Raw genomic sequence first — 24,504 nt, 5'->3', positions numbered from 1 at the left:
GTGCTCAATGGGCCGTGACAAGGAGCACCAAACATTTGGGAGCACTACTCTATGCGCTGCTTCTAATTTAACTTTTTTTACCGCTAATTCCGAGCACCTCTTCTCACGCAGTGCTCCGTGGTTCGGGTTTCGACCGCAGTTCGTCGTTTGCGCATCACGTACAAGTGCGCTTATCAATAGCAACGGCCGCTGGACAGCCTCTCTTCGGGTTTATTTCATCTAGTAATTTTCTTAACTTCAAACCTAAACTGCCTGCTGCCGCGGTGGCTCAGTGGTTACGGCTCTCGGCTGCTGACGCGAAACACGCGGGTTCGGTCCCGGCCGCGGCGGTCGAATTTCGATGAAGGTGAAATTCTAGAGGCCCGTGTACTGCGCGATGTCAGTGCACGTTAAAGATCCCCAGGTGGTCAAAACTTCCGGAGCCCTTCACTACGGCGTCTCTCATAGCCTGAGCCGCTTCGGGACGTTAAACCCCCATAAACCACAAACCTTAAACTGTCTCCAGAGCTGAGATCCTCGCTTTCTTTCAAGAACGCTTCAGACCTTACCTTTTGTTACCGGATGTGAAAGTGTTGTTTATTAGAGCCTCGACCATCCGACAACCTTGAAAACGTATTCTTGATCCTGCCCCCGCGAAACCTGAAGTCCTCGCCCCGTCGTGCCTTGATTCTTTTAATAATAGTTCTATTCGCAGCCGGCGAACACAGTTACGGTGTACTGTTGTATAAAGAAGGGAAATTCCGTTAAGGATAAAGCACTTCCGAGAACGCGCTTCTTCCCCCCAACAACGTGTCGCTCGCAAAGGCGTTCGCGGCTCCTCAAGGTCTGTCGGGCAGCAGAAGTGGAAACCTGGGAGTGCCTTGATGTATGTAGCCCATGTTTCCTCGCCGTCAACAACACGTTTTCTTTACCGCACCACCTCTTTCACTCCTCTCCGCTTACCGCTCTCTCTCTTTCCGTGACGGTCGTCTTGCCTACCCCTCCGTTTCGCCCCGACAGCTGGCACGCTCTCCACGCAAGGCAGGTACGACTCTGCGCGCCATGCCGATTCCTATAATATCAGTGTGACGGCAGGCACTCATTTTGTCGTTCCTAACAGCGAACCTCGCACGAAAAAAAAAAAAACAGTGGCTTGGTCGTCGCTGTCGAAAGGTGTACAGAAGGGCTGCATCGCGGCCATTGTGTTTTTCGTAAAGTGTAGCAGAGTGTTGCGTTTCTTCTGCCCTTCCTTTCTTTCTTTCTTTGTCTTTTCGTTCCTTTCCTTGTTTTTAATACGAGATGTTGACGTGAAGAGGCGTGATGTGGTCTTTCTCGCAGTGTATATAAACGACGCCAGATTCGGGGAAGTTCTCGCGACGTTTTCTTTGACCCTTTCAAAGCATGCAAGGCTGCTGCAGTAGCAGGTTTTGGGTGGTGGTGGAAAAGTTATATTGTAGTGTCTGCAATCGTCAAGGCAGGGGTAATGAACGGGTTTTGAGGTGATTCTATGTTATGAGCCTATCACGTAATGAGATGTCGAGCTGGCGAGGCTAGATAAACCAAGTAGTGTCGGCTAGCTGGAAAAATATAGTGAAGCGTGCATTCTTTTCCGGCATACACAGTTGCCTCTAGTAGATCGCTCGAACCCCTTTTTCTGCGTTCCCTGATTGCTTCTCGCTACTCCGTGAGCCCTGTGACGTTTTTCAGGTGATCTAATCAAGCCCCGCAAATCTGAAAAAACGCTTCTATTTTTAACGCTGTCACCATGTGCTGCATGGCGCTGAACATGAAAAATTACCGGTGGAATTTTTAATCTTTAGTGCAACCCACTGGTTTCCAATTCCCATCCGAACCAGTCGGCGCGAACGTAGGGAGCATTCTAGAAACCAGATTCAGCAGCGTGTGTGAAGAGTAGGCCATCAGTATCAACATCTTCGATCACCATCTCGCCGCATTCTTTAGTTTTCCCTGTGTTACAAATGAAAATGTCACCATTTAGTCACGCGGTGTTCGCTGCTGACGATTGACAGATGGCACTAGTTGGTGATGCGATTTTTACTAGAATGTGGCAATATCCATCCAGATAACGATGCAGGCATAGTCACTCTTCCTGAGGCCTAGCGGTTCAGAGATAGCAAAGGCAATGGGGATGAATCTGTCAGAGGCGTTTGAAAAAAAAAAACGATTGCATGACTTGTGGCTTAAAAACAGGGCAGTCACGTAAAAATACATGATTATAATCGAAAATTCATCGTCATCAGAAGCAGCAGCAGCCTGACTACGTCCACTGCAGTACAAAAGTCGCTCTCACATCTCTCCAATCAACCCTGTCCTTTGCCAGCCGCGGCCACCTTATCCCAGCAAACTTCTTTATGTCATCCGCCCAGCTAACAACTGCCGTCCCCTGTTACGCTTGCCTTCTCTTGGTATCCAGTCCGTTACCCTTAATGACCATCGCTTATCTTGCCTTCGCATCACATGCCCTGCCAAAGTCCATTTCCTCTTCTTGATTTTGACTAGGATGCCATCCGCAAGTGTTTCTTTTCTGACCTACTCAGCCCTCTGCCTGTCCCTTAACGTTACACCTATCATTTTCCTTTCCATAGCTCGCTGCATTGTCCTCAAATTATGTTCTATACCCTTTTCGTTAGCCTCCCCGTTTCAGTCTCACATGTGAATAGCGGTAAGATAGAGCTGTTGTATACTTTTTTCTTGAGGAATATCGGTTAACAGCTGTTCATAACCTCAGAAAACCGGCCAAATGCACTCCATTCCACTCTAATTTTAGTTATTTCCCTCTCGTGATCCGGACCTGCGGTCACTATCCGCCCTAAGTAGACGTATTCCCCTACCAATTCCAGAGCCTCGCTTCCAATTGCGAACTGCTCTTCCCTTGCGACTGTTTAACATTAATTTGGCTTTCTGCATATTAATTTTTAGACCCCCCGTTCTGCCCTGAGATGAATTAGGGTAGAGTAAAAGCCAACAGAACTTATTTTCCTTTTCGAGGAAGTGTTTTTAGATAGCACCTGTAAATTGGACAGAGTAATTGATGAATATAATAAAAAAACTGCTTGATGACACCGGTCACCATTGTGTTTCAAAATGGACGCTTATTTCATACGTACGTACATACACACACACGCATTCATGCATACATACATACATGCATGCATACATACCTACAAACAATACATACATACATACATACATACATACATACATACATACATACATACATACATACATACATACATACATACATACATACATACATACATACATACATACATACATACATACATACATACATACATACATACATACATACATACATACATACATACATACGACGCCGCGGTGGCTCAGCGGTTATGGTGCTCGGCTGCTGACCCGAAAGACGCGGGTTCGATCCCGACCGCGGCGGCTGGAATTTCTTTGGAGGAGAAATTCTAGAGGCTCGTGTACTGTGCGATGTCAGTGCACGTTAAAGAACCCCAGGTGGTCGAAATTTCCGGAGCCCTCCACTACGGCGTCTCTCATAGCCTTAGTCGCTTTGGGACGTTAAACCCCATAAACCAACCAACCACATACATACATACATACATACATACATACATACATACATACATACATACATACATACATACATACATACATACATACATACATACATACATACATACATGCATGCATGCATGCATGCATGCATGCATACATACATACATACATACATACATACATACATACATACATACATACATACATACATACATACATACATACATACATACATACATACATACATACATACATACATACATACATACATACATACATACATACATACATACATACATACATACATACATACATACATACATACATACATACATAGAGTAAGGTTCCTCGATGCGCACGACACCTCGAAACAATGGCGAGGGAGAGCTCACACATCACCCTAGTATTAAAGAAAGTTGTGCACGTGTTGCCGCTCTTTCAAGGACACTGTGACGTTGTTCAACGTAAGCTCCCACAGGTGTACCACCAGGTACGAAGAAAGTGACCACCCACCCTTGTTTCAAGCAACGAGCAATAGGCACAAGGTTAATCACTTTCTTTTCCTTTCTGCTGCAGTTTGGTTCAGGCCAGGTACGGATAAACACATGCTCAAACTAGCCAGCGTATACAACTTAAATTCGCACCTGCCGTTCCATGTGTTCCGGGTTGGCTCCTTCGACCCGACATGGCGAGGGATTCCCCTAAGTTATCTCGCTGGTGGTTCCTCCAAAGTGGGATGCACTGCGGAAAGGTAAGCAATGCAAAAATATGCGCCTGTCCGAAGCTACCGAACAGCAGATACTCTGGGTGGATGCGCTCCATACACTGAGTCAGTATACTTTGACGCCAATGCGCTTGTTTGACTCCCGAAGTGCCGCGCGGCGGGAAAAGCCGGTGATGATGAGCGCTGGCGTTCCATTAAGCATTTCGAGAGAGCAGCCCCTCCCCATGAGTCTCGGGTGTGCCCGGACATATCAAGACTCAAGATTACTTTCACTGAGTCACCGAGTTAAAATGCCTCAGCGATGCCTGGGCCGGCGGTCTCCAAGATGAATTTGTCTACTATTTCGATGCAAGTTGAGCAAATTCTACTTGATAATCTTATCGGAGAAAAAGATGGATTTTTCCTATCTATAATTTCGTACCAAATTACTTACATCAAATAAATAAAGGGCTATTAGTGGATGCACTCTAAACACTGACTCAGTATGATTTGACGTCAGTGCTCTTGTTTGGTTCTCGAAGTGCCATGTACAAGGAAAAGCCGGTGATGATTAGCGCTAGCGTTCTATTGGGCGTTTCTAGAGAGCAGGCCCTCCTCGTGAGCTTGGAGCGTGACCCGATAGCAGCAGGGATCGCAGAGGATTTATCCTAGTAAATATTATTTATGTTTTCGTCCGTTACTGAGGCACGAGCGGAACATCTGTGTTCTGCTGTCAATTGACGCCCCGGCCTAGGAGGTTTATTGGCGATTCTGATGACAACGACAAATGGACAGTTTTTTTTCCTTCAGCTGTTGCGCTGTTTTAACGCAGTAGCGTTCGAGTTTCTATTCTCGAGAAAATCGGCGTCCGTCCGTGTCATGAAAAAGCTGGTGGCCCGCCTGCCCACCGTGGAACGTTGGCTACCTGCTTTTTCGTGACACGGACGGATACCGGTTTTTCCTCATCTGGTTGTGGGCGACCTGCCCACCATGGCAGGGGGCAATGAAATTAAATCAAATAAATTCGCTGCAGTCCTACCTGCAAACCGTGGCACTGCGCATCAGCTAATTGGTCGGAAGCCCAAAGAGCTATCTGTGCAAAAAATGGAAATGGCTTAGCTCAGCCAGGCCACGATATACGTAGCGAGAGTACGGTTAAACTTGATTACACCTGGTCGTTTAGCTTGGTTTCTCTCCGGCTACGTCCAATGTTTAGCTTCGGTTGTTATCCCCCCATTGCGTGTAATTGCGGCTGCATTAAAGACGGGACACTTGTTATGCAGCAAAGTGTGACGCATTTATTTTATTTCCGGTTCTTCGTCTTGTAGTTGAAGCCTGGCTTCTTTCAGTCTCTCCGAATCACTATCCATATCTACCGACGACTCCACCGAGCCGCCTTCTACGTATATACAGCTGCACCAACCCCCTCCTCCTACGGCACATGCGCACAGCTGTTGCAACTCGGTTTCACCGGCACGCCGCGGCACCGGCTCCTCCTGTGACGTCACGCCAGATGGCGCGGCGAGCGGCGGCGGTTGCTAGGCAACGGCTCAAGGTCATGGTGCGGCCACACGGCGAAACGGCGAGACTTGCCCGTAATGTAGCTCTCGCTACAGAATGGGCCTTATACGGGAGCTCGGCAAGGGCAAACCTTGGTCTCACAAGCCCCACCGGCGGCTGCGTTTGAAACAGACACCTGTCGGGGCAGTGGCTCATCACTTAATTGCTGCATCTCTGCGCAAGGAATCGTATGAGAACGCCCAGCGGTCTAATAAATCTGTAAAAGAAAATGAGCACTTGCACGGGAGCGATCTCGAACGCTGTCGCATTGTACTCTTAGGTGTAGGTTATGCGTCTCTCAGGTTGTATGCAATCTTTTCTGCGACTTAGACGAGCCGACGACATCATCTATGCCATCACCATCAAGTTCATTGTCAGGAATAATTCTGACATGTCGTTAGAGTTCTCATGAACACCTGCAGTTCAGAGTCCATTCGGTTGGGCGAAGGTCTCACGACAGAGGCCACAGGTTGTATTTACTAACAGGGGCAGAAGTTTTTTTGCTCATTTTTTTATGTCCAAGGGCGGTCCGTATTCATGCGGCATCAGTTCGAGACTTTTATGTCCACAACTTCTAGAATCTGGAGCGCAAGAGCCATTTCAACCCTAAAATGTTTTCGATGGAGACACTTGAAAACTTCACTGAACTAAGTTTTCAAAACCCTCTGAAACGCTAGAAAACTTTGTTTCCGTCTTCAAGGAGAGAGTTGTCACCCTGCTCAAAACCTCTCACTAGCTCGGTTTTCTAAGGCACCAAAACAAACATCGCAGTGTTCGTAGTTTTTCTCTCGCAGCCTTTAATTTGTGAGGCAACCTGCACAGCTCCTAAAGCATCGCTTCTTTTGACACTGCATGCTGTCCGAATGACCTTTACAAAAGCGCGCGAACTCGAAAAATAAAACGGCACAATGCATCGCCGCGGTGCGATTCTACAGACACAACTTTATTACGCCCCTCCTGAAGCTTAAGCACCAAGCCTCATCACGGCACACAAAGTCTCATTTAAAATGCATGGCTATTGTCACTAAGCATAAACGTATCAACTTTATAGGAAAAAAAATAGCGCATAAACGTCTTGGCCTAGAACGTGCATTGTTAGGCTTATAATATCTCCGTCGCTTTCGCAATAATTTGACTTTCGAAATGTCCACGCTACTCGGATGCCAATTCCTGATACACAACAACCACTGGCTGTTAGGACTTTACGTTCGCTATATAATATTTCGAAGGCATGCGAGAGTGCTAACGTTTTAAACGATCTGTGTAAAGCAACGTCAAGTGGCGGGAGCGTGTAAAGCGAACAGTAATGCTGCAGCGAATCAGGCTCTGAGCAATCGAAGTGTGAGTGCTACAGTCACAAAAGAGCCAGCGCCCAGTGCAACGCTGGCGAATAACTATACTAAACGCAAGGTGGCCTGCTGTACACAAACTAGCAGTCATCCTCGTTCACTTCAGTCGTTCTGTCCGTAAACATACATGTACAGGGCCTACTCTACTGTGCGAGATATTATGATTCGGCATCTTTCAGAGCAAAACTTTTCTTCCGCTCCTGAATCCATTCATAGTTAATAATAAAGAGCTGTCGGAATCCACCACTTTTATGGCACCTTGTTGGTAGACGAATTCGTTACGTCAGTGAGTTCCATTATTCTGTCTTCGGCGCCAAACTGGTTGCAATGGTCGCCGAACGACTGGCACTGCGGAAGATATGTTCCAGCTATCGGCAACAACTGCGACCACTGTAGACCCGTGGTGGAACAGTGTCGCCAGTCTGGCCCCTTGGCCCCGCAGTCTTACTGCGCTCCCTGGCTGCCTCGCTCCCTCGCACTTTCGGCTGCCATTTGCCGCTCCTCTGCATCCAGACGTTCCGTGCGAGTGAGGCGCTCTTGCTCCAGCCGCATCCTCTCTTCGGCAATACGCTCGCTCCTCTGACGAAGCTGCTCGTCCCAGCGAATGTCGTCTTCGCGGCGCAGAACCTCCTCTAGGGTGACGCCGACTTGGCCGACGCCGGGATTCGCGTAGCACGTGTGGCAGCGGCACACGCAAGGAACCGCGCGGCCGCAGGTGCGTCCGGCCATGCTGGGCTGTGCGTGGTGGTGGGTGCCGCAATGCGACGGCGATGTCCTCGGAGGCGCGGCCGTGACTGGAGCCCGGTGCGGGCATGTCGACGTCCCCGGACCGTGCGCACATCGCGTTACGGCGTTCCTGCAAGACATCGACTGAGCTGCTGCCCTGCCGGCGCCACGCACTCCCTGCGACAGTGCGGTCACGCCTTGATTGCTTGTGGGCGTACCACTTCGCTGAGGTCTGACGGCTATGCAGAATTCGCTTGTCTCTTCGTAATAGGAAGGAGGGGTGGAACCACTCCTCTCGGAGCCTACATTACTGTGTGAGGGCGGTTTGATGGGGATGAAACCTGTCGTCGCATTACCTTGATGCTGAGCGGTCTTTTTAGACACGGGTATTGCCGGAGGCGGTGTCTGGTGGTTGAGGTAACCGCGACCGGCCTGCGTACTCTGGTACGGCTGACCGCCGGTATAAGGGTGGCTGGGTTGTCTGTACCTGGTTCCAGCAAAATGAGCCGCGCCAGGGTCCTCGTACCTCTCTGTGGTCTGAGATACATTGTAGAGGTACGAAGGCTGAGCGCCATTCATTCTCATCTCGTTTACAATTGGCTTAGAGTATAGCGCAGCTGGATCGCGATGCGCAGAGAAATCTTCGTAGAAAGTCGTCTGCGGTGGTCGCCAAGATGGTCCCGCGCGGTCGGAGTATCGAATCGATCTGGGCTGCTGATAAGGCGGCTGCATCGTTCGTGGACCGTATGGAAAAATGCGAGGAGGACCAGGCCAACGGTACAAAGGTGGTGCGGGATATGGACGAACAGGGAAACGTTTAGGAGAATGGTATTCTTCGGGTCTTAAACGGGGAGCCTCCTTATGAACAAATGCTGCTGCACGCTCGCGATCTTCATTAGCGTGGCTCGGCCGAGCATACTCGGACAGCCTCGGCACTGATCTGTCGGTGTGTGTCGCCCCGACCGTAGCTGAGTATTGTTCCTTACCAGTACCACCCGCTGAGGAGCAGGGTGCCCCACCGGCGGTGCTGTTACCCTTGGTGGTGCCCGGCTGTATGTTTTCCCAGCGAGGAAGGGTTGGCACCCCGTCGCTATTGTGAATGGCACAATTCCATGGCTCCTCAGTGACGTCGTGCTTTCGTGCTTTGGTGGTTTTGCGGACGGTGCGCTTGCGTTGCCCTCCTTCTTCATCAGGCTCCACAATTTCTTCCGCAATCTCCTCGTGAAACTCCTCAGAGCTGTCCAGGTGATCTTGCCGCGGCTTAGACTTCCGAAACTCTTCATCTTTCTCCACCGGGTGCTTTTCTTGATGTTCCTGAGCAACGCGCGGCGTTGACATTTCTGCAGACGGTCCCTCACATTTCTTCAGTGCAGCGAGCAATCGTTTAGCAATTTCCGTATTTATAACCACAGCCCTCGATGAAGGTGGCCGGTCGTCCCTTCTGGTGGCCGACGTGCCGGCTTCGGGCTCTTGTACTGCGCTAGCTTGCTTTCTGTTCATAGGTACCCGTTCCTTCCGGGAGGGTCTTGTGGCACCGACAGATCTTGAAGCTGCACGGGACAGAACACCCGTGTTTTCGTAGTCATCAAACTCGTGCTCACCGAAGTCAATAGTACCTTCGCCCAAGGAGCTTTCCTCAATTTCTTCGTTGAAAGTAAGGTGCGCTTCTCTTTCTCCTCGAGTTGCAAAAGGTGCTCCTTGCACGTGCTGTATCTTGCGAGCTTTTGACGGCCCTGGTTCTTGAATGTTGCCGCCAGGCGTAGACGTAGAGGCGTCTGCCACGCTTGGCTTGATGCCAGACTTCAGCGCGTAGCTGGATCCTGTTGATGCCTTCTGAGTCGCGAGCGCTGACGCACCGCCGTCCTCTATGTGAGTGCTTGCCGAAGGATACCCTGCAGATAGACCAGGTGTGGGCAGTTGGCCTGCCGTTCCTGTAACGCCAGAGGTCGATGGGGCCACCACGGGTGCAGCTGCCGGAGCATACTGTGAGGTCATTGCTCCTGACTGAATCGGCAATCCAACGGCACCCACCGCCGACTGCTCTGGATAGGGCCCACCAGGCGCGATCGGTGTATGAGCCGCCACGGATAAGGCAGCGGGAGCTGTCACAGCCGACGCCGTCAATGGGGGTGGTGGTTGTGAAACATACTGTGTCTGTTGTAACTGCGGTGGCTGCGGCGGCTGCGGTGTCTGTGATTGCGGTAATGGCTGCGATGGCTGCGATGGCTGTGTTGGTTGCGGTGGCTGTGTTGGTTGCGGTGGCTGTTGCGTTTGTGGGACCTCTCCGGGTGCACCGAATGTCGGCAGGAATTCGGATAAGTACGAGGCCGCTAATCCCGTCGATTCCTGGAGAGTCTGGGGTGGATTTCCTTCGGGGACGACTGCACTGCTGATGGATCCCCTAGGATCAGCCCCGGCTTGCTCCTGGAGAGAGACCGCGCCCAGAGATACGACGCTCTCCTTTCTCTCGGGCAGTGCGTTGTTGTCCTCTGGTTTCAGCGAATGTTTGCGGTGTCGGCGGCGACGCTTCTTTTCTCTTTTGGTCAAGATAGACGCCGGCTTGTCGGCATCGGCCGCCGGGGGTTGCTTGACCAGCTCTCCCGGCAGAATATTGTCGTGGGCTTGATCCAAGGCGGCTTCAGACTCTACCGCCAACTCTTGGGTTGCCACGGCTACTTCGGTCGGTATATTGTCGACAGCGCTTACGGCTCCCGTTACTGCGTGATCCTTGTCGCGGCTCTTGTGACGGCCTGGCTTGCCTCGTCGCGGCATATTTTCTTGGTTTCTGTGAGAGAGAACAGCGGCTGTTCACAGACACGATATCAGCTTCTTTTTCTTCCCTAATCTAGGAGCACGCGCTGAAAAACTTAACGGAAGCTTCAGCTTCTTCTCTTTTTTGCTACGAGAATTCCGTGTGCCAATGTAGTTGCGTTCGTTATGCTATAACAATTCCTTAAGTCAGTCTGCAGATACAGACGCAAAATTCTGTGTGCGACCTCCTGGCCTTATAAACCTATGCATATTCTACTGAGACTTCTTTTCGCGCACTTCTTTCAAGTTCAACAGTTTAAGATCCTCCTACCCACGTGGTAATGTACGCAGCGTGCTCTTACAAGGACATAGCTGGCACTTATTGCTGTTCGATGTACTTGGTCCTGGACTGCTATGCAAGTGAGCACTGCTATGCGGACGCAAATAATTCACCGCCAAGGGCTGATGCAAAAGTGGGTCCGCAAAGTGCGGGCGCAAAATTCAGTGCACGAAAATTTGGCGTGCACACCATTGACTACACTTTAGCATTAACAGTTGACTTAGTACATGAAATACAGGATCTCACACTGGAGCCTCCAGCGCGCGACTAATCCTCGAGAAGCATGATGCATGAAGCGTAACCAGAGAAGTTCGTCACATTATAATTTCTAAAAAAGTAACTCTGGTACGTACTGCACAATTTTAGCGCTGCACTAAAGGAGGAAAAACTTTTCTTCAAACATGTCTTCGTTCAAGAAAATCCGAAATACATAGCGAACGACTTCTCAGAGATGTGGGAACATTAACTAGGAGGTTCGGTGCAAATAAGCTCGAAAGGCAGCTTCTTTTCGGAGGTCATTTGCTGGAATCCCCAGTAATAGTGGCTACTCGTAGGTGCCGTTCCGCCGAACGCCTAGAAGTTTATCTTGTTTTATTACAAGAGCAGTACAGGGGTTTTGTTTTCATGCAAGCTTTTTTTTTTCTGTGTGAAAGCACTATTGGCCTCCTATTCTGGAAAATGATGGTGTGTGGTGAAGCCTCTGAAGTTATTCCCGTGATGCGGGAAATTGCGAAAAGTAAACGAGGCTTTCAATTAGGATGACCCTTGCCAACCTGGCGAAATAAAGTAAATATTGCCGCGACTAGGTTTCGAACTAGCGGTGGCCCGAACATATTAGTTTCCTTGGCCACTGCATGAGGGCACTATGCTGTCCCCGCAGTCGATCTCGCCTTGTTGGCCTCTAGGTTGTACGTCGTCGTCTTCATCTACTTCCATATATGCGCAAGTCGTGAAAGGAAAAGAAACGCGCTTACAATCACGCTTTCAGGTACATGGTGTTCGGGTCAACCTGCCAAAACCTGTTTCGAAATATATTTCGTGATTAGCAACGCTAAACCGTCAGCAATTTTTAAGTTTACCCCAGCATTACATCCTGCAGCTGAAGTGAGTATAGGAACTACATAGCCCCAAATGTTGCTTAACATGGCAAAGCGCTTTCTTTTTTTGGCATCAGATTATAGGCTTCCAGAATTGTGCGCAAGTCTGCAATATTTCTTTCACAAGCATCGAAGTTATGAGGGAAATACGCCACTCCTGCGTTCTATAGTACAGCGGTTAGGGCGGGTGCAGTATCAATCCGCTTCCTTTTGTCTGCCGAACTTGCATTATTCTAGCCAAAATAGTGTTGCAGTCATTCACTGCAACACTATTTGGCACGCTTGTGCTTGCACGCTTGTGCTTTGGGTGCTTGTGAGTAATGCGTCGGCAGCACGAAGGCCTATCTCAACGAGTTAAATACAAAATACTCATCATGTGGATGGGAGACGCTATCATATTGCAAACAGCACAAGTCAAAACCGCTTTCTTTTTGACCGCGTTAGAGGCACCTTGTCACAAAACTGAATAATTTTGCCACAAAAAATGCGTTTTCACTGAACATATGCATCATCATCATCAGCCTGACTACGCCCACTGCAGGACAAAGGCCTCTCCCATGTCTCTGCAATCAACCCTGTCCTTTGCCAGTTGAGGCCACCGTATCCCCGCAAACTTCTTAATTTCATCCGCCCAATAAATTCTAGCGTTCTTATAAGCGACATAAGTGAATCATATATCGCTAAGACATGCGAATGTTTTCAACAGCATCTGCCCGCTTGAATCCAACGTTTTATAACAGAGAGGTAATTGAACGACGTTGCCTAGAAAAGAAATGTTCGAACTTTATTTCTGAAGCGGGGCTTTTCTGTGCAATTTGCTCTACTCACGTCGAAGCAGTAGTCTGAAAAATAGACTGAATGCATTCAAGGAAAAACAGGGCAGAGTGATGGAATTTCTGACTGTCGGAAGATCTAACCCTGCGGCCCGAAACTTGCGCTATTCAATTTCTGGCTGTACGCAAAGTTCATGGAGCATTTGTCATAAACATGCTTCTTGTTCATCGAAGCGGTCACTTATCAATGTCCTCAGTAGCCACCTTCATTCTTCTGCTTTCACATGAAAGCAAGACACCGCCGGTCGATGTCAACCGCAGCTGATATCCAAAAGGGATGTGCTCCTGGAAAAGGCGACATTCTAAACATCATATACTGCATTTAAGATCTTCTGATTCCATCGCTTCAATAAAAAACTAGAGCATTATAACTTAGGCAGCAAAATCTATTAAACGCCCTTCAAATTTTTTTCTTTCCAAGAAGCTTTTAATTCATTGTAGCACGAGAGAAAGAAAAAAATCAAGGCTCAAGGTGTTTAATAATCAGGCAATGTAAGTTCCGAATATCCGTACTACTTTAAGGGCATCTGTAAGTTCCAGTGTATGTATGCGTATCACTTTTTTTCATAATTTTCGCACTCTTCGCAGATAGAAGGCTCCATATATTTTCTGGAAAAATTATCGGATGGTGCCACAGAAAAGCTGTGAAAAATACACTCTGTATATATAGCAAATCAGATCAACGGAATGGATTTGCAGTTAAGAGCATTCTATAACGAAACACTCTTACCTTCTTCGTTTATAAAAGAACACCTGCTGCTATCGTTCGGCATGCCAAGCATGCAGTGTATACTGCATGAATCATATCAACGGAACGGTGCTTGCTGAACACACTGAACTGACTGCAGGCACCGCTTGTCCGGGGTTTCACGGTGATATATCATCTGGACAGAACGAAAGACAGTGTCGCAACTTTCGCGCAGGGGAACCTGGCCCTCCACGGACGAACGCCGGAAATCCCGAGAGGCGCGCATCCTATACTATGCACTGAGCATTCGCGGCAAGCTTTTCTTGAAAGCGATTCAGTGTGGGAAAACTCACCTTTCGCATAGGTTTAACGTCACACCAGTGTTGGCTAAATATAGAAACGTAAGCGTGTCTCTTGGTTGTCAAGTCGCGCCTTCCAACGAGGGAAGAGCACAGCGTAGAAAGGCAACTGGACTGGGTGCGTAATGCGGTACTTAATCGAGTCCACTTTTGAAAGCCAACACAAATTAATTAATTAATTCGCGAACTTTTTCGACCTCCTGCTGGCCGATGACGTCACAGCGATAAGTCTACAGCCAACCGTGAGTGCATCGATTCCCGTCCTTATCTAGACAACATGACCCTCAAGACTCAGCCCAATCTATTTCTAGGACCACTATATCTGTAAGAAGGCACTAAATCTTCCTCAGAGTGCAACTCCGCGGGGTTTGTGTTTGGAAGTACGTGCGAATACATGGCGCAAAAAATTCAGGGGACACTTTGTTGACCTAAAGTGGGGTGAGACGAAAGCCTTAAGCGCGGTGTTGCTGCTTGTGTCGCTGATGTGTGGTGAAGATGTTAAGTACACAATTGTTTGTGAATCTTAAATGCTGGAGTCACTGGAGGGCGCTTGAGAGGCACCCGTCTTATTCGACATCTTTCTGCAAACACTCTCCAGTGTCCTAGACAAGCAGAACAGCACTGCGTTGGCAGGACGTAGCGTAGCCATTAGCACGCTCGGCTGCGGAACGGAAGGATGGTGGTTCGAATCCCGTCGTGCTCAAAGATATTTTTTCTGGTCTGACTAGAAAAGCATGACACTCTGCTGACAACCTTCTGTCGACAACGATGAGGCATTAAAGGCTTTCGCCTTAATATGGTTCAAGTTTGACCAGTGGTTAGAGCATTCCGTTGCTGAGTTCGAGGAGGTTTGTTCAACACTTGCCGCGGCGGCCGCGTTCCGATGGAGGGGAAACGCAAAGGGCACCTTTGTGTTGGGCAGTGTCAGCCCACGTTGAATTGACAGTAAAAGGATATATCAAACTATGCAAGCCGGTTACATGATTCCTCGAGAACGCCACCTACGTTTTTTTTTTTTTTTCGGCTCATAAAAGTGGCTGTGTAGCTGAGGAAATCGTAGCGAAAGAACCAAAACCCTTCCACTTTAAAACCACCCGCGAAAAATTAGCTGCTGATGTTCTCAAGGGCAGCCGCAAACTGCAGAACAAACTGCTGATTATGCTCACAAAGGTACACATTGGCGGCGACATACGCGGAATGTCTTCGGTGCGTTGTGAGCTGCCGTGAAGTGTACTATTGCGATCAAAAGTTTACGGGACGCAAGTATGCGGAAAAATAGTTTTTCCGGCGTAGTCACGTAATCCAGTGGCCTGAAATATGTCAAAGTATGCGGAGACATGCATGCTCTATCCACTGGTAACAATACCACTCGACTTGGTTGCGAAGTTGAGATGGAATTAATTTTTTTTTCTAAGAATACGCGTCCCGTAATATTTTGATCGCGATAGTACACGTAATTTCGAGGGAAGTGCACACGTACTTAGCATGCTTTGTAAAAGCACGCGAGCAGTAATCACGCTCTAACGGATTTCATTCTACACCAGATCTGAGTGCATGACTGAAGGCGCATCGCTCATCAAGCGGCGCGCTGTGTCGTCGATTGTCGCTTTTTTGTCGACTAACAACGCAGTAAGTATAGCTGGCTGAACGTTTCTCTTGCGGAAGCGCATGAACCGCTAAATGCAGTGTAGCTACATATCGCGTTCGTATGCACAGATTTTCCGTAGAAAACGAGCACTCGAATTAAAGGCGCCAATCCGGTCTTGCGTGCCGGCACCTCATGTACAGTCATGGACAAAGTTCTTCAGGATGTTAAGTTGCGGAAAAAAAATTATTATTGCTTTCCCTCGCTAGCCATTCAGCTGACATGCGTCCTGGTCCATGGAACGAGCATTATTCCCCTTTCTTCTGTGCTTTTCATTAGCCTGCTTTGCCTGAATTTCTTATTTTTTTCGCGAGACCGCATCCCGCAAGCTTTCGTGCATGACTGTATTTCAAGCATCATGACCTGCAGTAGGAAACTTCAATAAGCTGAATGAAAAGTAATGATTTAGAATAACGGCCTGTAGGGCGAGTTGATGCATGACTAAAAAATTGCTGCTCAATGACAACAACACAAGAAAGAAAAGGACGGGAAAAAAATGGACAACATATGCGCATATGTTGTCCTTTTCTTTCTTGTGTTTTAATCATTGCGCCACAATTTTTTTTTTCTGAGAAGTGATGGTGCATGGATGCGGTACTTACAAGATGTTTTTAAATATCCGCCTTTCCACTGTGCAAAAAAACGCGGAAGACCGCATATTGGCATCGTGCTTCACAAGTACAGTCTTTGCCGTAAGCAACTGGGCGCAGGTGGTTTCTTTCTTAGCCACGTAGAGAAGCAATTAAGGGCATCCCTTAAGTTATGAATCTGTGTAAAGTGAGGGGAACTTTGTCCTCATGTTTTGACATCTTTCGGTCTTTGGGGGTGCCGTAACGGCTCCGTTATACAGTTGAGAAGCAAAAACCTGTTGCTCGGTTCCTCTCGGCAAAGGGGGTACGTCGTCATGTGTACGTAGTAAAGAAAGAAAAAGACAGTTTGCAATTTCAGAAAGGCCGCACCCTGTATAAAACAGACGATTCGATGGTTGAAGTAAAAACGAAGCCGCTTCACCGGCCGCTTAGCAAGCAGAACAGCATGAATGCCATTGAGAGCTCACGGTTCGGAACTATCGGCGTTCAACGACGACACGCATCCCGAGTGCATAGAATGCCAGGTGAACGATTCAGCACTCGTGTTTGCGTCTGGCCTTTCTCCCCGTCGTATGTTTAGCGCTCTTTTAATTATGTCACTTTTGGCAGTTTTGGCTACGCTCGCCACAATTCTTTAGTCGTATTTCGACGATAATTGCCCATTGACGGCGAAACAGCGCTAGTCGGAAAAGTGAATTAATGCGTCACCAGCCGCAGTTTTATGAATTCACAGGTGGCAGCGCTATGGGCACATCACTTTCACGCAGTTTTCTGGCTTATAAAAGCTTTGTTCCTGGCAAAAATTAACTATTTACTATCACGTGTCTTTAACCTATAAGTATTCCTCTTCAGTGTCCCTTGAAAGAGCCCCTGGTGGTCACAATTAATCCGGAGCTTCCCAGTACGCTACCTCTTTCTCTCTTTTTTATTTTATTATCTCCTTCAACCCTCCACTATTACGAAACAGGAAGTCAAGAGGAGTAGATGACCGGAAGTACACAGTTTCAATATATTACGAACATATAGATGATAAAAGTAACAAACTACGACTACACAAAGATCAAAAAGTCCATATGGGCTTCCGCGAGAGCCGAGATTTTTGTCACAGGGTTTCTTTTCTTTAACAGGAGAGAATTAAGTTCGGCACGTCTCTGGCTGAGACCAAGCACTGCACCGCAGAAAGTAAAATGAATGTCAGTGCACTTCATGTCAAACATGAAGAGCTCAAGATAATCTTGAGCGCCATGATGGGTTGCATTGCTGTGGAAAGACATGACCTTTGTGTCGGCATTTTGCGCGCAGCGCATACAGCTTGTTCGGTCAAAAAGCCCGCGGCGTAGTCCGCACCGCGTGTCGGAAAAAATCGGGGGTTGAGTAAAAAAAAATCGTGTCATGCCAACCGTTTGCCACAGAAAGTTCCGGATTGTGTCATACGAGTCCGCGTTACGTGCAGCATAAATGTACTAGTTAAGTTAGATCCTGACTCACGGCAGGGATTCAAACCGGCGACCTATAATCGGGGGCTGCGGGAGAGAGAGAGAGAAAACTTTTATTGCTCTTTCAAGAGATTCGCGGAGATGAAGACTTCTTGGTCGTCCTGCTTGGGCGCTGGCGACTTGAGTCTTCGAGCAAGGGTGGGCCCTCAGTCCAGGGCTCCACTGAGTCGTGCCGCTTCAACAGCGTGCTGTACCAAGGCCCTCTGGACCTCGAGCTCGCTGCTGGAGAGACAGCTCTCCCATTGCTCCTCACTCGGTGGTTGATAATTGTGGAATGCTATGTTTCTTTCGCACTCCCAGGTAATGTGATAGAGTGTAGGTGTACCGCCGCACCAGGGACAGTCTGATCTGAATTGCGTTGGTGACATTTTGCTGTATATGTACAGGTTAGGAAAAGTGTTCGTCTGTAGCCTACGCCATCCTACAGCCTCTTCCCTAGTCAGTGCTCTGTGTGGTGGTGGATACCTCAATCTAGTTCCCCTATAAAGTTGTAGGGTCTCTGCGTAGCCTCCCTCGCACGTGAGTAGCCGTAACTCCGAGGCGTCCGATAAGCCTGCTCGGTAAGTGAGCCCTCGAGCCAGGCTGTCCGCCCTTTCGTTTCCTGCTACGCCTGCGTGAGCTGGCACCCAGATGATATGCTGTATAGGCGTTTTTCCAGCGGAAGCTGCCGCCTTGCCGATGATCCTAAGGGCGATGCCGCTAATGTTGCCCTTCGTATAACTCTTGCATGTTTCTTTCGAGTCCGTTAGAATGTTCAGGGAGCGGCCTCTTCTATAGCCTTCGGCTACCGCCAGCGCGACGGCAATCTCTTCGGCCTCCGCTATCCCCGACACTCCCACTGAAGCGCAGGAGGTCATTTCCCCTGTACCATTGACTACCACTACAGCGGCTGTGCGCTTCTCTACGCTTGCGTACATAGAAGCGTCCGTATATAGTGTGTTTTCGGATCGGCCTAGCCTTTTGTCCATCTGCTCGGCCCTAGCCCTCCGCCTCTCCTCGTGTAAGTTGGGATCCATGTTTTTAGGCAATGGCCCTACATTGAAAGTCCTTCTGAGGTCGTCTGGTACTTCTGTGTATCTGTCAGCCAGACCACCGGTGTTCCGACCCAACCTCTTCAGGAGCGCCCTTCCTGTGGGGGAGCCTCTGAGTCTAACCAGTTGTGCACCCGTTTGAGCCTCTGCGAGCTCGTCGAAGGTGTTGCTGACTCCGAGCTGGAGCAGTTTTTCGTTTGATGCGTTCCTGGGTGTGCAAAGCGATCTTGTAGGCCTTCCTGAGGACACAGTCGGCCTGCTCCCTCTCCGCTTTCGTTGTAGCGTGGTAAGGCAGCGAGTACATGACCCTGCTGACGAGCAAGCTGTTTACGAGTTTTAGAGTGTCTTCTTCCTTCATTCCGTATCTTCTCTGAGATACTCGGCTGATCATTCTTCCCACTTGTTCCGCGGCCCTCTTGAGCAGGGTGATGGTGTGACTGCATTTGCGGCTACTTTGCAGCCACATACCCAGGATGCGGACCAGGTTCTTTTCCTGGATCAGCTGTCCTTCGAGGACGACATCCAGTGAAGCTTGGGTGGGGTGTCTCCCTATTCTGATGATCTCCGACTTTTCGGTCGAGCACCTCAGGCCTCTCTCCCTTACGTAGTCTTCTATGCAGGTGGCAGCTTCTTGTAACCGATCTTGTTTCTCTCCTAGCGACCCTTGGGTGGTCCATACGGTAAAAAAATGGTATCATGCTAATTTATGGTTCTAGGGATTGATGATTCCTGTGTTTGCGATAGTCAATGACGAGTTAATGAAATTATTGTAATGAAATTGTTTTAATTAATCAATTGATTAATTGATTAATTAAAATGAAAATTGGAAAATTGGAAAAGGGGGTTCCAAAGGTGTCAAAAAATGAAAAGCGAATGATTGGTGATGCTAATTTAGAAAATTTACAGTGTGTAATTGATAAATTAATTAATTCAAACAATTTAAAAATGGAAAATGCGTTCAAATGTGTCAAACTGCTCGAAGTAGAAAGCCTAATCCAATTACGCTATCGCGTCATACCCTTAAGGCGGAGCGTAAGTGTCCGCTCCAATTTTCTTTCTCACTTAAGGCACCTGTCGTGTTTCATGTTTCGTTTCCAATACTCTATAAACGTGCGTCTAGAAACGTAAGCCTTGTCATGAAAAAACAATAAGCCCAGAGCGTTTCCCTATGCCGGTAACACCGAATGGAGGACCAGTGCTGTTAGGCCAGGTAAGTATATGCGTGTCCCGTCTACATCGACGCATTATTTGTTTGTAGCTTCATATTTTGGTTAGCCGTTGTCTGTACGAATTCAACTGAATTACCTGAATCCAATCAAATTCAACTGATTAAATTCAGTTCATTCACTCGCCGTAATGCCGGATAGTTCACCTAAGATGTTCTCCAATTTTTAAAAATAGGCTTTTTGAGTTGGAATAGCGTATATTTCTTTACATATAATTGTCAGCGGTGTAACGGATACGAATTCAGCTACCACGTGCAAACTAGTAGGTTGGCTAGGTAACAATGTATAGCTAACTTTTTTTAATTATTAATGTTTGTTTCTCGATTTATTCAGAGGCGTCTATTCCGCCTTAAGTAATAGCTACATGAGTTTTTAGAATTTCTAAAACGCACTTACCTTCGTCGCTGTGGCCCAAAAAGTTCTGGCTGCGCGTGCCGCAAAAATACATGTCCTTTCGATAAGTTTGCAGGCAAAGCAACCCCTCCTGTGCACGCAACTCGTCGAAATAGCCAAACTTTGTTGGGCCACAGAGCCGAGGGTAACTGCGTTTTCGAAATCCTAAAAACTTATTTGGCTATTACATACGGGTTACATATTACATATTACATGTGGCTATTACGTATGGGTTAAATGGCTCTCGATAAATTAAGGAGACTAACTGTAATAGTTAGAAAGTTAACTATTAAATAATGGTTAACCTACACGTATTAGCTGTATTCTGACAGGCTATACTGCTGACAATGCTATGCCGAAAAAAGCTCCAACTAAAAAGGCCAGGCCTATTTTTAAAAACTGCAGAACATCTTACGTGATACACTCGGTATATCGTACGCTGTGCACGTCAAAGCAGTCGCACACATCACGCCGTTGACCGCATAACCTGCGACAGACTTCCTCCAGCGCAGCAGACGCAACACTGCAACCTTTCTTTTTATTTTTACCTGCAGACACCTTCCGCGCATCTCCTCATCAAGTTTTAAACGTCATTCCGTCAGTGTCAGCAGACTCCTGCTGCGCGCCACTGCTCAAACTAGCAGCGAATTGCTCACGAAAGCCTGCTCTTGCAACCCAACTGCAACTTTGTCACTTGGTTATGGGAATACGATGGAGAGGTGGGAACTGACGTAACGGTAGACACAGCGATTCACAGAGACATGACGATTTTTTCTTTCTTTTTTTTCACAGCTTCCTCTTCACTCATTCCTGCGTAACTCACCACCTGTCGTGAGGCGACTGATGAGACACTTCCTTCGAGACATTCGTCCGACAGTCCATACTGCGCGAGAAATGACAACGTTGCGACACGGGACGGGACAACGCCCTCGCAGCCTTCGCAAACGGAGTTGGGCTCCTAAAACGAGACGTACACGCACACCCGAGGCGACGGTGATTTCCCCAGCGCTCTTCGCACGTGACCTGTCGCCGAGGCTACGCCGTGTGGGGCATAGGCTGTGGTACAACGGGCGGCTTCGATACCTTCTCGATGTTCGACAGGTGACTCGCGGGGAGAGGCTCGCTGAGGTGCCCACGTGCTTGTCGTCACACACGGAGCCTCTCTGAGCGGCGCAGACGACCTCGAGAGTGCAACCGTACAGGCCGCGTTGTCAATCGGGGCGCGATCAATTCGCGACCCCAATACCTTACGCAAGAGAGCCGAAAAGAGATCTCGAGACTCGTCGGAGCAGGCTTTTCTTGTTTTAGACATGCAGCGCCGTCTGGGTGCGCCCCCTGAAATGTGAGTTACGGCCGCCGCTACTCCAAAGTACACGAGGAGTAGACGCTGACCTCCTGAAGGAGGATTTGCGGGCCGAACTGAATGACATTTTTCGCTGCCTGTTCGCGCACTAACTGCGGGAATCAAGGCTGCTGCTGCTTCCTAAGGTCACGTGCTGCGGTGACTCACGGTGTTCACGGTTCACGGTGTTTGGCTGCTGGGAAACGGGCTCGCGGACTCGGAACCTTGCCGCTGTAGGCGCATTTTGGTGCAGGCGAAATGCAGAGACAAAAAGAGAAACTCTTTAATGAAAGGCAGAGATTTTAGCGTGCGTGCGAACATTGCTCACATGCTGCACTGCGCTGGGAAGGGAACTGGGGAGCTAAGGGCCGATGAAGAGGGGTGCAGAAAATGTTGAAGCAAAAGGAATACAAAGAAAAACAAACAAAATAAAAAGATACATTTTTAAAAAGTGGGCAGTGAATGAGGCTACGGGGTCATCAGCGAATAATGTTAAAACAAAGGGGCTGACAAAGTTCGCTGCATGAAAAGAGCATAATCGAGAGATGCAACAAGGTATTAGAGTTGGTCGAATTGGCCGATGTCGTCGAAATAGGCAATTAAATAGTTCATTGCAAGTCTTTACTGCGTAAGACAGGCTAAGTAACCTAATACGGAGTCCACCGTTAGAGGCACTTGGGCAAGTGGCTCTATTAAAAAAAATGCTAAAATGCCGTTTATATGTGCGATGCGAGATTTAGGAGACCGTAGGTGGTACAAAAAAATCTGGAAGCATCCACAACGAGGCCTCTTTCTCTCTTGCCTTCTTTCACCCACTCCCTTATTTATTCCTGGCCTCATAGCGTTGTTTCTCTTATAAAAGTCCTCTAAAGACTGTCTATAAACTTTTTATAGGCTCTAATGCCTTTCTTTAGATATGTCCTTTTGTCTATTCATAGCCTTTAGACTGACTATAGAAATAAGCGCCTATGTCAGCGTGTTTTGTGTTCCGTTTGTGTACCTAAAAATGTTGACCAGTGCTATAGAAAAAGTCTACTAAGAGTGCTTGGACATAAATCTACAGACTGTCTATAGACTGTCTGTAGGATTTGTACTTCCTATAGGCTAGTCTGTAAGATTTGTTTATGGAAAGTCTAGAGATTTTATGGACAAATTTTTGCGAGGGTCGCATACCAAGAGCGAAACCGTTATTGCGTCTTTCCTTTCCTCATAAAACACCCGCATCAGCACTCTCGACGTGAGCAGCGGTTCCTGAAGGAGAGCGCGCAAAAGGCACTTCTTTTCATCCGCTGTGGGTTGAGGGCCTTTATCCAGGAAACCAGTCCCGATACGACTGTGAACAATGCAACTGACCGATGTTTCGCAAGTGTCTGTAGGTTTGCACATTTGCGACGCAGTGATACGGAGAGCAATGAAGAGGTAAACAGTGTATTCGCTGTCGTGCGTATCTCCGATTTCTGTTAGGCCCCTGCGGTGGCTCAGTGGTTATGGCGCTCGGCTGCTGACCTGAAAGACGCGGGTTCGATCCCTGCCGCGGTGGTCGAATTTTGATGGAGGCCCGTGTACTGTGCGATGTCAGTGCACGTTAAAGAACCCCAGGTGGTCAAAATTTCCGGAGCCCTTCACTACGGCGTCCCTCATCGCCTGAGTCGTTCTGGGACGTTAAACCCCAATAAACCAAACGAAGTTTCTGTTCTTCGGTCTCGGAGCAGTAAGCAGCTGTTCATTTTTTTTCTGCAACGCTGCAGTTTGGGCGTGTTGGTATAACCTGACGTGAAAGTTTAAGCGCACAACCAGATGAGGACGGTGATCTCGTGTGCTACATATCTCTTCACCGCCCTCTTCTGGTTGTGCGCTTGAACTTTTATGCCATTGGTTTCCGGCCTTTGTGTTTGGATGTTGTGTGGGTCCCAGTCATTTTCTTTCATCATAACAAACCTACATTTTGCATTGTGCTTTCTACTCTGTTAGGGGTGTCACTGTCTCCTTTGCGTTAATTTTGAGGCATCCATTCAATTTCCTCTCCGCCGCTGTTCTACTTCACGCGCTGCTGAGAAAGAAACCTAACGAACCAGGTAAAGATGCCTCCTCTCGCTACCGAATAAAGTGCGGTGAAACTCATCTATAGCTAAAAGGACAAGAGTTTGAAAAAAGAAAGTGAGTGAGTGAGTGAGTGAGTGAGTGAGTGAGTGAGTGAGTGAGTGAGTGAGTGAGTGAGTGAGTGAGTGAGTGAGTGAGTGAGTGAGTGAGTGAGTGAGTGAGTGAGTGAGTGAGTGAGTGAGTGAGTGAGTGAGTGAGTGAGTGAGTGAGTGAGTGAGTGAGTGAGTGAGTGAGTGAGTGAGTGAGTGAGTGAGTGAGTGAGTGAGTGAGTGAGTGAGTGAGTGAGTGAGTGAGTGAGTGAAAACTTTATTAGCTCTAGATTCGGTTGTATTCGGCGGTTTTGAGATGACTTCGTCCATCTTGCTCAAAGGTCGGTTGCCCTTAGTCCAGGGCTCCGCTGGATGCTGCTGCCAGTTTTGCTCGCCGAATCATACCTTCTTGGTCGACCCGGCGATCGCTGGAGAGCACTCCCTCCCATTGCTCCACACTCGGGTTTGTTATCACTGGTACCACGTTTATTCTCTGGCATGCCCACGTTATGTGGTACAGCGTGTGGGGTTCTTGGCACCAAGGGCATTTGTCATTGTATTGTGTTGGATACATTTTGTTGAGTACGTGTAGGTTCGGGTAGGAGCCCGTCTGTAGCTGCCTCCACGCGACAGAGTCCTCTCTGCTAAGGGAGTTGTCCGGTGGTGGATACCGCTTTCTGCAGCCCTTGTAATAATTTAGTATCGC

Source organism: Amblyomma mixtum, chromosome 1, assembly GCF_055824585.1.
Source record: "Amblyomma mixtum isolate Tamu chromosome 1, ASM5582458v1, whole genome shotgun sequence".
Classification (NCBI taxonomy): Eukaryota; Metazoa; Arthropoda; class Arachnida; order Ixodida; family Ixodidae; genus Amblyomma; species Amblyomma mixtum.
This window is presented reverse-complemented; position numbering follows the sequence as displayed.